The sequence below is a fragment of the Lissotriton vulgaris genome, chromosome 2_1, assembly GCF_964263255.1.
Source record: "Lissotriton vulgaris chromosome 2_1, aLisVul1.2, whole genome shotgun sequence".
In the NCBI taxonomy this organism is placed as follows: Eukaryota; Metazoa; Chordata; class Amphibia; order Caudata; family Salamandridae; genus Lissotriton; species Lissotriton vulgaris.
In genome coordinates, this window is record NC_141687.1 from 498,881,846 (window position 1) to 498,898,387 (window position 16,542).

The window sequence follows — 16,542 nt, forward strand, 5'->3', positions numbered from 1 at the left end:
ACCATAAAATAAGTTTGGTAGCGTTAGAAATATATAACTTAAATATATAACTGTTTAAAATATTTTTAACTATTGCTTGCTCTCATACACACTTTAAAATTATTAAGATATAGTTTGGAGACAAAAAAAAATGCGACAATGGCGTATGCGGCGTGATATCGTACGTTTATGATGTAACACTGGGCGAGGCAGCGTGCATTTGTCACATTTGGAACGTGCAGCGGGTGCCACCCAAACGTACATGACATAACGCGCTGCTTGGTCGCATACCACAGTAGCAGCAGGCGCCACCTCATATGTAAATGTTGTTACGCAGTGTCACAAACCCGTCAGATATGAAATGCGCATCATTTAAAAGTGGTGGGTAGCATTTGCGTGCTGATCGAGGTTGGTAGACTACCGGTACAGGACTGTAGTTTTCTCAACAACAAAAAAAGTTTGATATGCATATTTTTTGGGGAAGATATAAAACATCACATCATTTTTAAAGTTAAAAAAAGGATAACAGAGTTGCAAAATATTAAAATACAGGTTTTATAAATATTAAAACATGAAATTAACATTTAAAAAAATTTGAAATTCACAGAAAAAACCATAGGTTTTACAAACGTTATAGTTAAGAATCAGCATTTAAAAAACCTTAGAAATTCACTGAAAAAAACCATAGGTTTCAAAGACGTTATAGTTAGTTGGACATTTGACTCAAGGAAAACCAGAGAAATTCGCCAGTTATAGTTAGTTGAGCTAAATATAACTCGTGCGCCCACAATGCGCTGTTGATGATGTCACATATCACATCACTCATGACATGGTCAGTGACATCACTGATGACATCACTGAGGATTCAGCCAATTACATCATCCCCTTAATCTCTGATTCACCTACTCACCTACTCTCACCCTAAAGACACAACAATACCAGTTAGTACTTACCCACTCTCGCCTGCCCAGGTAAGACTGGAATTTGGTCTCCAGGATCAGAAATACAGGGGAATGAGTAACTTCATTAAATTCTGCCATACTCCCTGATCCTCCGAAGTGGGTACTCTGAACAGCCTTTGCTGGGACGAAATCAAGGGATAGAAGGAGCAGGGAAATGCCAAACTCCTGGTGGAGGTTCCTGAGTACTTCTCTGGCTACGTGGAACTTCAACCAGCATGGGACAATACGAGGGACAGAGTTTCTTTTAACAAAATAGTAAATGTAGCGGCCAAAAAGAAATCTTTACTGGAGGATAAAATGGCGCTTACAAAAAGGCGGCATGGATGGACAGTTTTAAAATCGTATATGACGTCAAAGCCTCAACCCTACTTATATGCCCATTTCAGCTCTCATTTAAAAATGTGTTTTCTAAAGTTCAGGATGGGCGTGCATGACTCCAAGGACCTATTGCCATCATGGAAGCCAGCTTTTAACTCAGAAGCTTGTCAACTATGTGGATTTAAAAAAGAAACTCTAATCCATTTGCAATGTGGTTATCCAGCTATCCTAAACCAAAGGAGACAGTACCTAAAAGCGATTTTCATCGAACTGAACATCCGATCTAGCAGACAAGCAGTTATACGCTGGCTGGTGGGCTTGTCATGCACCCTGGCTTGCCGAGGAGTCAAATTTATGAAACTCGTCAGTAGCCTTGTCGCGTTCTAATCTAGGACCCTGATCGATACTGTGACCTTATGCCCCTATACGGCTATAAATCCATATATTCCCTATATTGGCATAACCGATCAAATGCAATATTCAGAAACTCGTCTCTGGCCTCACACGAACAGAGCCACATTTCAGAATCGCTTCCTCTGCAACTTCCTTTGCAGCTCATTAGTGCAATGACATAGCAGAAGTTACTATCTAAGATTCCTAGATTAACACTCTGAGTTCTTCAACAAGATAAAAACTCAGCAACCTGGGAAAGCCCCGCTTGCTATGTTTTGATTAGTAATAGAACTCTAATGAGCACTGATAGATGATCACTTCCTAGTGACATCTTTATTGACGTCTTATGTCCAAAAACTTACGTCAAACAAGGCACCTTTCAGGTATAAATATTACCAACGTTGCCTTAAGCAAATGCTGCTGCTGTTATGCTGAAGCTATCGCTTTCAAGCTAATGCTGACACTATCGCTACTGCTATCGCTGCTAACGAGCGAACAATGGTGTGGTGAACACAGGAGCTGAACAGCCGTCCCCTGCAAGAGCCCAGCAGATGCAAGCTGCCTGCGGACGCTGCCCCCCTCCTCTTCCTCGACGCGCTGAGAGAGACACTTGCCGAGAAAATCCAGCTCCGGCGTTTCCAGCCCACTCTTGCGAGTGACTGGGATATCAAGTCCCCTGAAGGAGATACCAGACCTCCAGCATTCTATTCCAGAGGTATGGTGTTGACTAAACCCTTAGAGAGAATTCTTGAAGCAAACCTTGGCAAACCAACTTAACTTAAAGCTACTTACTTACTCCCCTCCCAAGTATTAGGCTTAGGTCAGGTACACTGGGGTAGGCGTAGTTAGAAGCACCAGTTGAGTATTTTAGCCTAATGTATATATGAATGTATATATGTTTTATTCATTTTAAACCATTGTATGGCTAAGAAACCACCTCAATGCTTTTACAGTATTATTTCACAATACTCATTTTACTGTACTTACTTTTTATAATAACAAGTCTTGCAATTGTGGCAATTCATTTCTCTTGTACGAGAAGAAAGACTGTTCAATACATGTTACCTTTTATTGACAACGTCCGTCTCTCTATTCTCTACATATTGTGAAAGTAATCTGCACAACAATTGACTGAGTAAAATAACTGTCTATTGTTTCACACGACCCTAGAGATTGACTCTTATCTGAGGAGCAAAGTTGTCATGTTGCACGGTTGTTGGAAAACTGAATCCCTTCTTGTCTGTACCAGGGAAGCTGATCACTTTCTATTCAGTCAAGAAAGTTTCCAGTGACCTCTGAGCTAGTTGGTAACACACCCAATTAAGTTTAGCATGGTCAGTAGAGGCCTGGAAGATCCGCACTTCTACGTTGATACTACTGTTTATGTTATTCCAATGCGCAGGGCCTATTGGGAAAATAGGAACTACACTACATGGCGCCCAAACGTTTGGTAAGGCGATAAACTAACGCAAGACGTTAGAGTAACTCAGTCGTGCATTTTTCACACAGACCCCTTCTCCCGTAAATACTCCAATAGACGTCTGGAGTGGGTGAAAGGTTAAAATCCGCCCGACCTTAGTAGGAAGAGATTCCTATGTAAAGCTCTGGTTTATTCAACGTTGAAGGATACAGTGTTCCAAAATATTGTGCACCTAATCTTTGTCTCCTTGGAGACCTGCTCTACAAAACCTGCATTTATAAAATGTCAGCAGAAAACAACGGAACTGATGCTGCAGCAGATGCGACTCAGCAGGGTCCCGACGGGACTACTGAACCGGGTGCAATAATCATCCCGGCACATTTAAGAAAATCTATAACGTTAAAACCTATAGAAAACGGACTGACCACACAAGGTGGCACAGTCGTCTTCGTGATAGAGGCACACGAATATCGGCAGACAGAGGTATTCTATTCATGAATAAAATTTCCAGCGGCAAACGCTGCAACACATGAGTTCCACTATTATAAAATAGAGGATCCACCGGAGGAGTACGCTCCTTTCGAGGAGACTGAAATCCCATTAAAATACCAAGAACACTTACTTTGGTTTAAAGGTGCCCTAAAACATAATGATCATATTACCAGACTCGGTCCACTAGGTAGACCAGGAGCAACGTGGCCGGTTCTAGCCAGCTACACACCACATCCAGACATTGATAAAAGAATTAACAAAAGCATATAGAGAGTTAGTAAAATTATTTATTAAAAATAATTCAAACACTCCTAAAAAGTGTTGGGATGGAAATAAACAATCCACTCCCAAGGAAAAAAAATTCCAGTCCAGAGGAAGGTCTCCTCGACGGAGGGAAAGAACTCCGACTCGAGAACACCAGTCTCCCCAGAGGGAGCCCTCTGAGAAAAGATATAACCTTAGAAATAGGGATAATTTGAAAAAACCTGATAGATATCAAAGTATTGATACACGTCCCTCTCAATCTTTTTCGCAGAAATCGGAAAGAAGAGGACGGTCAGACCCAGGAGAGCACACCAAGTCCAAAGACAAGGAACCCACTCAGAGTAAAAAAATCTCAATTTTCAAAAAAGAAGGTAGCCAGTATTAGAGTGATCAACCATGCCGAGAATACTGAGGACACAGTTGAAAAATGGGGAGTGGGCACAGACAATGCTAGACAGTGCAGCAGAAATCAGTATAGCCCGCAAGATCCTGATGAGTCATCTGGAGACAGTGGACACGAACGAATACATTCAGGTTGAAACTGCCGACACCAGACTTAGCAAGCCCCATAAGATATACAAAATAACATTACGTATAGAGGGTGATAAGACTAGGAAAATAAAGGGTCTATTTTGGGATAAACTCTCAAAAGGCTATGATATTCTGTTAGCTGAAAAAGATTGGCCCCCAGAGTTTGTCAGGGAGTGCCCTCGTGGCGAAGAAATGATTATGCCTGCCTTCTTGAATCACATTCCGATTCACAAAATATATACTTATGCAAGGAAATGGGCAGTAGCCCAGGCACCGGCATTATATAAAAATTATGTAGGATGGGATCCAATTAAAAAATGAACCAACTGCACAAAGGCAGTATCCCATTAAGCAAGAAGCTAAAAAACAAGTCAGGGAGATTTTAGATCAACTTGAATATCAGGGGGTGATTGAAACATGCACCTCTCCTTTGTTCCTGTTTCCTGTTTCCAAACCAGACAATTCATATCGTCTAGTTTTGGACTACATACACCTTAATGCATGTTGCAAAACTTTTGCAGTACAAAATTCGCATAGTGCTGCACTAATGAACAACATAGTTAGGAAAAAATATAAAACGAGATTAGACATATCTAATGGTTTCTTTTGTCAAAACATTGCACCAGAAAGCAGATGCTTGACTGCTTTCTCAGTAATAGGGTCTCAGAAAAATTTCTGTAGGCTCCCACAGGGGTTCAAGAACAGCCCAGGACTATTCTCAGCTAGAGTAACAGAGTTACTACAAATATATGATGATGAGGCATTATCTTACGTAGATGATATCTATCTCACAGACGACGACTTGGAGACTCACTTGGAAAGAGTGAACACCATTATACTTGGGTTCGCAGCAGAGGGTTACAAATTCAACTTTAAAAAGTCTCAAATTGCCCATCTGACAGTATTATTTTTAGGATACGAATTATCAAGTGAAGGGAAAAGCCTAGCGGACAACTTCTTAGAGAAGTGCGCTGTGCTCCAAGCTCCAAAAACGCTGAAGGATTTACAATCGATCCTAGGTTTCCTGAGTTTCGGTAGAACTTACATTCTAAATTACGCAGAGAGGGTTAAACCTCTCTACGAACTAATTAAACCTGATTTTAAACAAATCAACTGGACTCAAAAACATACAGAAATTTTGAGATCACTGCAAACAGACATGTTAGCAAAAACAAAATTAGATACACGTGACAACACACGCAATCTTGTAATCCGAGTCATCCCAGGAAGATGCGGATTCACGTACCTGACCTCTAATGAGGGAGAAAAGGTACAAATTTCAATTAAATCTCACTTGTACACGCAAGCAGAAAAAACATTCAGTTCCACAGAAAGAACTGTGAAGGCAGTAGAAACTGCATTAGCAAATGAACGAGAACTAGCACATGGCAAAAGGATTAATATCCTCACAGCGGAATCCGCCTTCGAGGCGCTATTCAGCCCAGTAAACCTGCCTACAGTGTCACTGGATCCGAAATGGATACAGTATGCAGATTCTCTAGGAGCGGAAGATGTGAAATACTATTTCGCCCCGCAATTCGAAGAACTGAATGATTTAGAATATGAAGAAGAATATCCTCTGCCAATCGAACTTCTGCCTCTCCCACAGTACGCCTGTATAATCTATACAGATAGATTTGTACAGCATTTCAACGTAGAGAGCAAATCCTACGATGCAGCCTATGCGATTGTTAAAGGTCGTTGGCTGTCCGGTAAATTCAGACCGAAAATAACAAAAACTGAATCAGTAAGAAACTGTTCGGCTCAGAGAGCTGAAATCAGATCTTTAAAGATGGCGCTTGAAAATGTAGAACGTGAATTCCCGACACTTATCGTGGGCGATTCTCATTTATGCGTCAACTCTTACAATAATAAGTTGCAGAGCTGGATTGAAAACGATTACAACGATGACACAGGTGCCACAATAAAGCATAAATTGCTCTGGAAACAGGTAGCTCTTTTTCAGAAAGAACTACGAAAGACTCACGTGATACACGCACAGAGTCTTCAACGTGATGGCGTTCACGTTGCAGGGAATTCATTGGCTAATACAGCCACAGCGGAAGCAACTAAACCGGCTTCCGTAGCCACAAAAAAGCGTTCAGAAAAATACATAGACGGGGAAACCATGCTGGCAGTCAAAACGTCCGTAAAAGGCGACTGTGCAGCACTACCCTTGAACTATCCACTCAATTATGCATACGTAATTGATGCAAACTCCGTTCCTTTTGCTCGAATCCCTGGAGTGGGGGTTAGGGTAATTCCAAACAGGAACCAGAGAGGTTTCCTATTACAGGAAGCATATATGGGATTGGGTCCTAGGCACAAGAAGATCAAGGAATCTCTGACTGAATTACAATCAGTATACTGGTGGCCAGTAATGAGCGTGCAACACCAAATATATGCAAACAACTGTGAAAACTGCAACAGGGATCGCAGTAGTGAACTACGCTACCGGCTACCAATCAGAAACAGCGTAACGCTGTCTACATCCCATCCTGCGTCCTATTAATCATGAAGGCTAAACACACTTAAAAAATTTGGCCTCCAGCGCTCGGCTGATGCCAGAACGGTTATAAAAGATCTGCAAGTCTTTATCGGCACATACGCAATTGCCATGTTCCATTCTGACCAGGGTCCTGCGTTCAGCTCTCAAGCTTAAGGAGGCCATGGCCAGCATGGGAGTTGGGTTGCGGTATTCTTGTCCGTCACACCCCGAAGGGAACAGTGTGGTAGAAAGAAAAAACCGGGACATAAAGCAATCTATAACAGCGAAGGTATTAGGTTCGGGTGCTGGGTGGGTCAAACATTTAATAAGCGTCCAGATCAGTCTTAATAATTTGCCAAGAAATTCTCTAAAAGGTTTCAGCCCATACAAACTATTGTTCAGAACTAGAATGCGAGTTCAGGACTTAGATAGTCAGGTATCAGTGGTACAAGATAAGAAAACAGACTTTGACATCAAAGATCGTTTGGCTGTTTTACAGGACTTGAATGAAACAAGAAAATCCTTAAGCAACATAAAGTTAAAGCAACAGCCAGCTACCACTGACGAGGCACCACCAGCAACAGCCCCAGCAAGGCCTGTCTGGATTCCAAAGATTGGGGATCTAGTCAGAGAAAAAATAGCGGTGAAGAAGGAATTTGGGCCTTCTTACAGAAAATCAGTACCTGTCTTAGCAATCAACGGAACAAGATCAGTAGTACTACCGCCCCTTGCTGGTAAAAAGGAGAACAGAGTTGTATCAATCAACCTGGTAAAACCACAAGCATGTGGCCTATAATCAACAGTAGGCACAGTGGACTCCCAAGAAACAACAGAATACCCAAACTTGCAACAATCCAAGAGGTTCAAACTGAAAGACTAATCACATTCGATCAGCCTGCAGTGCACAGAGAGGGACTATGCAATAATGCCATGGAACTCGTGCCTCTTGAAACACAGATTGAAACTGTTCGTCAAGAAACACCAGTATACATTGATGTGGCATCAGAATGTGCTACCGAAAGACAAATGGAAAGAACAATTCCAACATTTGACAGAACTGCCTCTGGCTATTTCATCAACTTGGACAACTTTTCCTAGGATCAAAGAAACAGAACTCCTTCAACAAATCAAAGAAGTATATCTGGATGCACCGTTGATTGAGCATTGGATTATTTCAGGGGTATTCATACTCCTACTATGCCTAATTTTAGTTTTAATTTTAGGAAAGTTTATTAAAATACAATGGACACAGCAAGTCAGAACATCAACTTAGTCCTCAAACCACACAGATCATCCCACGTGAAGAAAAGAGAACTGTCAACACTAAATGTCACAGCCATTCCAATACCCGGTGGGGCAGTATGGGAGAAAACGAATTATGAGATCTATGGTCCGGTCGAGATCCTGAAGTATCCTCATCAACTCAAGGTTTCCTTAAGTGACTTTGTAAAACCTAGTACATTCTCTGATGATTGGGACTTTGAAAGTATTAATAACATGATGTCTGATTTAGTAATGCCAGCTAGATTCACAGAACATGATTATTTACAAGGTTCGTCTAGTTATGAACAGATGTTCTGCTTCACACATTATGGCGATCATTACTTGCATAAATCTGCATAGCCTAGAAATGTTTTTAAGTATAATCAATGGGAACATTGTTCTACACCACTTAAAAGCAGTTCTAAAACATTCTTTGAGAAATTCAAGTACTTCTCAGGGTTTAACACCAGTGATGCAGAAACGTTTTATTATAAACTGTTAGATAAAACAGGATTGAAAACTGTGCTGACAAATACTAAATTGATATATTCAGAAGCATTTTATGAAAAAATGATGACATTTGGTTTTGATTATTGGAAAAATAACATTGAAACAAAAACCATATGGGGTACGAAAGATTGGCAGGTACAAGGCCTAGAAGCACTTTTTCGAGCCTGCATGATCCCAGAACAAATGATGTTTTTAAATGACACAATTCACCAAACATCCTGTCTTGGCCTAGCTAAGATTAAAGACCTTAACAAACCGTCTATTCCAAAGCCAATACCTGAGAATGCAACAACAGATATTGAGATAGACGTATCTAAAATTTTACATTTAAACAGAACACATCCTGATTGGAAAAAGTGGTTAATCTGGCCTACTGACACAAACAACTGTCGAGATAGATTCCTGAATAAAACACAGGGGTTAAAAATGACCAGACAAGACCCTAGACACTCCCAGAGACAACATCCAGGGATAGTAACAACATACAGTGTAGGGAAACTCTGCCTCGAATGGCTAGGATCATCCACACTGGCTGAAATTAAGCAACACTTATCTTTACTTAAAGAGGGTGCTGATTTGCGCGATTCCATTCTTGGACCACGCAAACAGCGTCAAAAGCGTTTCATAGCGACCAGTATCTATGCGGTATACAACGAGGCTTGGAAAGTCACACAAATTGAAACAGCCGAAAAAATACAAGAAATTGATCGTATTAATTTGGAAAAATCACTTACTTTAGTGGACAATGGGTTAATGACTCTGTCCTCCAGAATATATTCGTTGGACAATATTGTATCCTCTGCCTTTGATATAATAGACAGAGACTTGCTAATGTTACAGCATGGCCAGTCGCAATTACGTTCTATTGTACAATTAGGCTGGACGCTGCAAAATCTTCATTCAGGCTATGTGCCTTGGCGTTTAATCAACACAACGTCATTGTTTTCCATCTTTAACCTTACTGATAAACAAATCAGCTTGGCACATGAAGGAGGAGACCATACAATCTTGAGCATCGAAAAACTTGAGAGATTACCTTTGACAATGTCAGAAAGTCCTGTCATTGAATGGATAATACACGGGATTATCACAATTCCGATAACAACTTTCCGGTTTAAAAAGTGCCTTGAATACATACCTACTGGCCAGTATGAACGATTAGGTAAAGGATATGTTAAGTCAGCATGGAAATTACCGTACACACATTCATGCTATAGTGACAGCGACAAAAATGTATTTCTTAGTGGTGAAAACTGTAAACGTTCACTAAGCGGTATACTTTTGTGCCAGGGTATTAATTTACACGGAGCCTGTGAAGGTAATTCTAACAACCTTTCATGCCACCAGCTTGTCACACCTGCAACGCAGATAGAGCCTTTCTTTATGCAACTCGCGAATGGGAGTTACATTCTAAGAACGGATCACAGATGTTGTGGCCTTTTGCCAGGGAAAGCATATCTTGTAAGCGTAACTTCCATGGTCAAATGCTGTATGCAAGCATTGTTTCCGAGCGGCCCTGGAGACATAGAGACTCCCATCTGGCTTCGTCTGAATTTCTCTTCTATACGAATTGATACTTTAAGCAGAATGAAGTCTGTGCTTTTGCAGACAACAGTGCCCATCACGTCATCAAAAGAGACGTATGATCTCCTAGTTGCAAGGACAGCTACGGAGGTTCATGACCTTTTATCAACAAATTGCCGCGTGCATTTCATAGAAATGCTGAGCCAACTCCTTAACATGTCTAGTGCCACAGGCATCCCAGGCATATTTAAGACAATTTTTACAGGACTGCTAACACCACTTCAAGCAATTCTGGGAATCGTTCCCAATTTTGTCCATTCAGTCTTTGGCGGCATGCCCCTATTTTTGGGACTTGTAGCAGGGATTTTATTTTTGACCCTCCTGCTCCGATATGGCAAGCCACAGCTCAGACATGACTCCTATGGGAATGGAAGAAACAATACTAGCAGTCCGCTACCGGGACAGAATAACTAGAGTCCTTGGATTGGCCAGGCTGAGAGATCTAAACATGACCTGGTTCCTTTCATTCAGACCTATATAGCAAAGCTGCATCTTACCTGTACTACGATGTATGCTATGCGGAGATGAGTGCGTGTTGGACACCTGTCTTGCACTTCCATCAGCAGTACCAATGGATATCGATACTTTGCTCAGTCTGATAACGGCTCACGCATTGTGTTGTCCCCAGCGGCTACCAATCCTGATGACGGCATTCGTTGAGACTCCTGTGCTACGACTAGGTGGTAACAGTGGAGCGAGTGACAAAAGCAACATCACCCAGGTACGACCTTCTGTGAACATTGCTGATCCAGCCTTTGATGACAGCAATCATTCTCACACCTGCCAAGTTACAGCACTATCGAATTTGGTCGAACTGTCACCTGATTTTGTGGACCAATTCTTTGAGAGCCTGTCTGATATGATGTTCTCACCCGAACAGAACCAATAACTTTAGAAAAGCATTCCGACACACAGCGTTCCCATGAACTCTGAATTCGGCCTTCAGTTTTGATCAACAAAACTCTATTCCCCCGTTCCCAAGAAAATATTTTTGTGATTGAACTATTTTTCATAATATTTTCCCCTTTTTCTGGCACAAAAATTCTTTGTTTAAAGTAGACCTATTCATAGAGAACAGAAGCTCCGACTTCTATTTAGGTAATTCTAGAGACATAATAACTTTCAACCAGCCTCTAGCACATTTTACTGAAATGCATTTATATGTGATGAAATTATCTCGACCTTCTTTTCTGTATTGAGAGATATTTCATGTGTAATTCTTTTTGCAAAATCGTTCATTGATTGCATATGCTATAATTTGAATGATTTCTATGCTTCAAAGACGTACAGTACCTATATTTTCACGTATTTCAAATACGCCTATTTCAAATGCATATATGTATTTTGGGGTGGGTAATGTTACACATGCATCTTATTGCTCTAGTTTTAGTAATTTGATGGACATAAATTTGTGGAGTGGGTGTCACGTTCTAATCTAGGACCCTGATCGATACTGTGACCGTATGCCCCTATACGGCTATAAAGCCATATATTCCCTATATTGGCATAACCGATCAAATGCAATATTCAGAAACTCGTCTCTGGCCTCACATGAACAGAGCCACATTTCAGAATCGCTTCCTCTGCAACTTCCTTTGCAGCTCATTAGAGCAATGACTTAGCAGAAGTTACTATCTAAGATTCCTAGATTAACACTCCGAGTTCTTCAACAAGATAAAAACTCAGCAACCTGGGAAAGCCCCACTTGCTATGTTTTGATTAGTAATAGAACTCTAATCAGCACTGATAGACGATCACTTCCTAGTGACATCTTTATTGGCGTCTTATGTTCAAAAACTTACGTCAAACAAGGCACCTTTCAGGTATAAATATTACCAACGTTGCCTTAAGCAAATGCTGCTGCTGTTATGCTGAAGCTATCGCTACTGCTATCGCTGCTAACGAGCGAACGATGGTGTGGTGAACACAGGACGTGAACAGCCGTCCCCTGCAAGAGCCCAGTAGATGCAAGCTGCCCGTGGACGCTGCCCCTCCTCCTCTTCCTCGACGCGCTGAGAGAGACGCTGTCTTTTCTCTTGCCGAGAAAATCCAGCTCCGGCGTTTCCAGCCCACTCTTGCGAGTGACTGGGATATCGAGTCCCCTGAAGGAGATACCAGACCTCCAGCATTCTATTCCAGAGGTATGGTGTTGACTAAACCCTTAGAGAGAATTCTTGAAGCAAACCTTGGCAAACCAACTTAACTTAAAGCTACTTACTTACTCCCCTCCCAAGTATTAGGCTTAGGTCAGGTACACTGGGGTAGGCATAGTTAGAAGCACCAGTTGAGTATTTTAGCCTAATGTATATATGAATGTATATTTGTTTTATTCATTTTAAACCATTGTATGGCTAAGAAACCATATCAATGCTTTTACAGTATTATTTCGAAATATTCATTTTTACTGTACGTACTTTTTATAATAACAAGTCTTGCAATTGTGGCAATTCATTTCTCTTGTACGAGAAGAAAGACTGTTCAATAAATGTTACCTTTTATTGACAACGCCCGTCTCTCTATTCTCTATATATTGTGAAAGTAATCTGCACAAAAACTGACTGAGTAAAATAACTGTCTATTGTTTCACACGACCCTAGAGATTGACTCTCATCTGAGGAGCAAAGTTGTCATGTTGCACGGTTGTTGGAAAACTGAATCCCTTCTTGTCTGTACCAGGGAAGCTGATCACTTCCTATTCAGTCAAGAAAGTTTCCAGTGACCTCTGAGCTAGTTGGTAACACACCCAATTAAGTTTAGCATAGTCAGTAGAGGCCTGGAAGATCCGCACTTCCATGTCGATACTACTGTTTATGTTATTCCAATGCGCAGGGCCTATTGGGAAAATAGGAACTACACTACAGTCTCCTACTGAAAGCGGTCGATGACTAAATATAATCTCATGTAATCCCACCCCATACCCTTAATTGGGGGTACACATTTTTATATTTGTCTGCTATTTGATTTTAAAACAGTTTGAAGTACAATTTTATAAGAACCAAATTTTATACTCTTGTCATTTATGTAAAACAAAGCACTGATACAATTTGATCTTTTAGATAGTATGACAATTTAACCGCCTGTGCAGATGTATTCTATCTTTTTAGGGGGGTGGGGTTGTAATGATTTTAAATAATCAAACAATAAAACTAAACTTGAACTTGTAACATAGGTCTATACACACATCCACTCAATCATCCATACAGTCACTCATACATGCAGTCACTCATCAATAAAGCAACTGATATATGCACTCATTCACCCATACACACACTCACACACTGCCTCTCACCTAAAGAGTTACTCACACACCTAGTCAGTAACCCAGATTCAATCAAACTGCCATTTATTCACGTACACAGTTATACACAAACCACCTCCCTTATTCATACAGATACTAACACATACTTGTTCTATTATACAATCACTGAAACAAGCACACACTCATCCATAAAACCTCTCTCAAAATCCCTCACGCTGATATCCAGTGACTTATATACTCCAACACTCACATATATTGCCTTTCACATATGCAGTGGCTCACACATACACCAATGAGACCTCCATTCACTCACCACACAGCCATTTGCACACTCACTAACCCATACAACCCCTTGCAGATGCACTAATGAACCCATTTACCCAGTGAATCACCTACTCACAAATCCATGCAGGGAGTCACACACCCCTCCACCCTCCGGCACAGAACTCAGGAACCCATAAAGTTACTCAGACAACCAATCATTAACAAATATAGACACTCATGTAGCTACTCAGAAACCCATGCAGCCACTAAGACACGTTTAATAAATCACTTATACAGTCAGACATATTTATTTTTCAGAAAAACACACATTCACTGGATGGTGTCATTAGTGATGTCATGAGTGATGTAATATGTGACGTCATCAGCAGTGCATTGCAGGCGCGCAAGTTATAGTGAGTCCAACTAACTATAACGTGGAATTTTACTGGTTTTATGTCAGTAAAATTTGCAACTAACTATAACTGGTGTGAAACCTATGTTTCTTTCAGTGAATTTACTAGGTTTTTTAAATGCTAGTTCCTAACTATAACTGGTGTGAAACCTATGGTTTTTTCAGTGAATTTCATAGGTTTTTTAAATGCTAATTCCTAACTATAACTGGTGTGAAACCTATGGTTTTTTCAGTGAATTTCATAGGTTTTTTAAATGCTAATTTCTAACTATATATAGGGCTTCAAACCTATGTGTTTTTTAGTGAATTTCTAAGGTTTTTTAATAGCAAATGTCTATAGCTAAGGAAGGTAATTTTAAAAAAAATGAATCCTATATTGTATTTTTTTTCTTTTTTTTTTACCTTGGAGCGCGTACTGGTGAGCGCACTGGTAAGTGCAGTATTTCGGCGAGCCCAGGTGCGCGTACCGGGGCGCGTCCCGTTAGCGCACCCCAAAAAAAGAAAAAAAAAGTAATGAAGGAGTGAGCATGAGGAAAGGGGACAGAGAGCGTGGTGTAAAGAGAAAGAGAGCTAGAGGGAGGAACGCAGAGGGACTGTGTAATAGATAGTAAGACAGAGAAATGGTGTAAGAGGAAGTAACTGAGAAAAGGAAAATGAATAAGGGAGCGAAAGAAGAGAAGAAAGAGGAAGAAGACTAAAGCAGAGGTTCTGGGAGAATATGAATGGGTGATGAAAGTAAAAGGAAGGAGAGTAAAGGATGGGGAATGACGGATAGTGATGAAACAGAGAAAAGGAACAGCGGTGAGGGAGGGAAAGAAAAGAGCAGTGAGTGTAAGTTAAGAGGGGTGAAAGAGGGTGGATAAACGTGAATAAGGGTAAGACATGGGGAGTGACAGAGAGAAAGAACAGAGAGAGTAAAGGAAGGAGTGACAAAAGGGACTAAGTGAACCAGAAAAAAGGTAAGTGAGGGAGTGTGGGGGCGCAAAGGGAACTGAAAGAAGTTGAATGTGGTAGAAAAGTATGGAAAAGAGAAGTAAACATGGAGGATAAGAATAAGCGAGGGAAGCAGAGTAAAGGAATAGGGGTGAGGTATGGTGAGAGAAAAGTAGTGAGGTTAAAGCAAAGGGTGATGACAAACTACATATAATTAATGTAAACTTAATTACATATTTTTACTACACTTTGTATCCGTGAAAGAGGGAAGAAAAAATAAGTTATAATTAGTAAAATATATATTTTAAAATAGAAGAGACAGGTCTAGAGGTAAAAAATCATAAAAGTGTATTAAGAAATAAAGCAAGAGTGAAGAATACAGAAAGGAAAATAAAGTAATGAAGAAGGACAAAAAGAAGAATATGAAATAGAAGGAGAGCGAATTACTAAGAGTAAGGCAGATAAATTCAGTGACAGAGAGGAAGAGAAGAAGAGAAAAATGAACTGAAGGTAAGTAAGATACTAAAAGAATGTGAGCTAGCAAAACTAAATCAGGAAAGTGGAGTAAGTAAAAGGAGAATGAGTGAGAGGGTAAGGAGTCTGATTTAGGATCCATTTACAAGAAAGAGGAATGGAAGATGACTGAGAGTGAGTGAAGGGGATTCACAGAATGAAGGGAGTGAGGATAATATAGAAGGATTGAAGGAAAAGGATTGAGGAATTAAGTATATAGAGGGACTAAGGGAAGGACTGACTGAAGTGGAGTACAATGAGTGAGGAAAGGAAAATGAATAAGGGAGCAAAAGAAGGAAAGAAAGGTCAAGAAGACTAAAGCAGTGGTACAGAGACAATGTGATTCGGTGATGAAAGTAAAGAGAAGGACACTGAAAGATAGGAAATGCGGGGTAGTAATGGAACCGGAGTAAAAAAACGTGGGTGAAGAATGATGAGAGATGAACAGTGAAGTTTTTGTAAGAGAAATGATAGAAGGTAGATAAACACAAGTAAGCATAACACAAGGAGAGTGAGGGACTGAGGACATAGAGGTAGTGAATGAAGAAAGAGGTCAAAAGAAAGAAGCAAAGAAAGATAAGTGAGGGAGAATGGGTAAGTTATACTGACAGAGTGTGACAAAAGAGGTGAGTGAGTAAAGAGGAATTAGTAAAAGAGCCAAGGAGGAAAAGATGGAAAAAGGAAGTAAAGTAGAGAGAATGAAAGCTGAAAAGTGGTGCAAGGGAGTGAGGCAATGCAGACCGTTCAAATGGAAATGAGAGGTTGTGGAAGAAGTGGAGTAAAGAAACAGAGTGAGAGAAAGGTAGTGTGAGTGAGTAAAGAGAGCTGAAAAAGGGTGGAAAAATGAAAGTGAGTGTGAGACAATGGGAATACAATATAAATTACACAATGTAAACTATAGAATACCTTATACAACATGTTAGACAGTTTATTTTTGCTGTTCTCAGAATATATTGA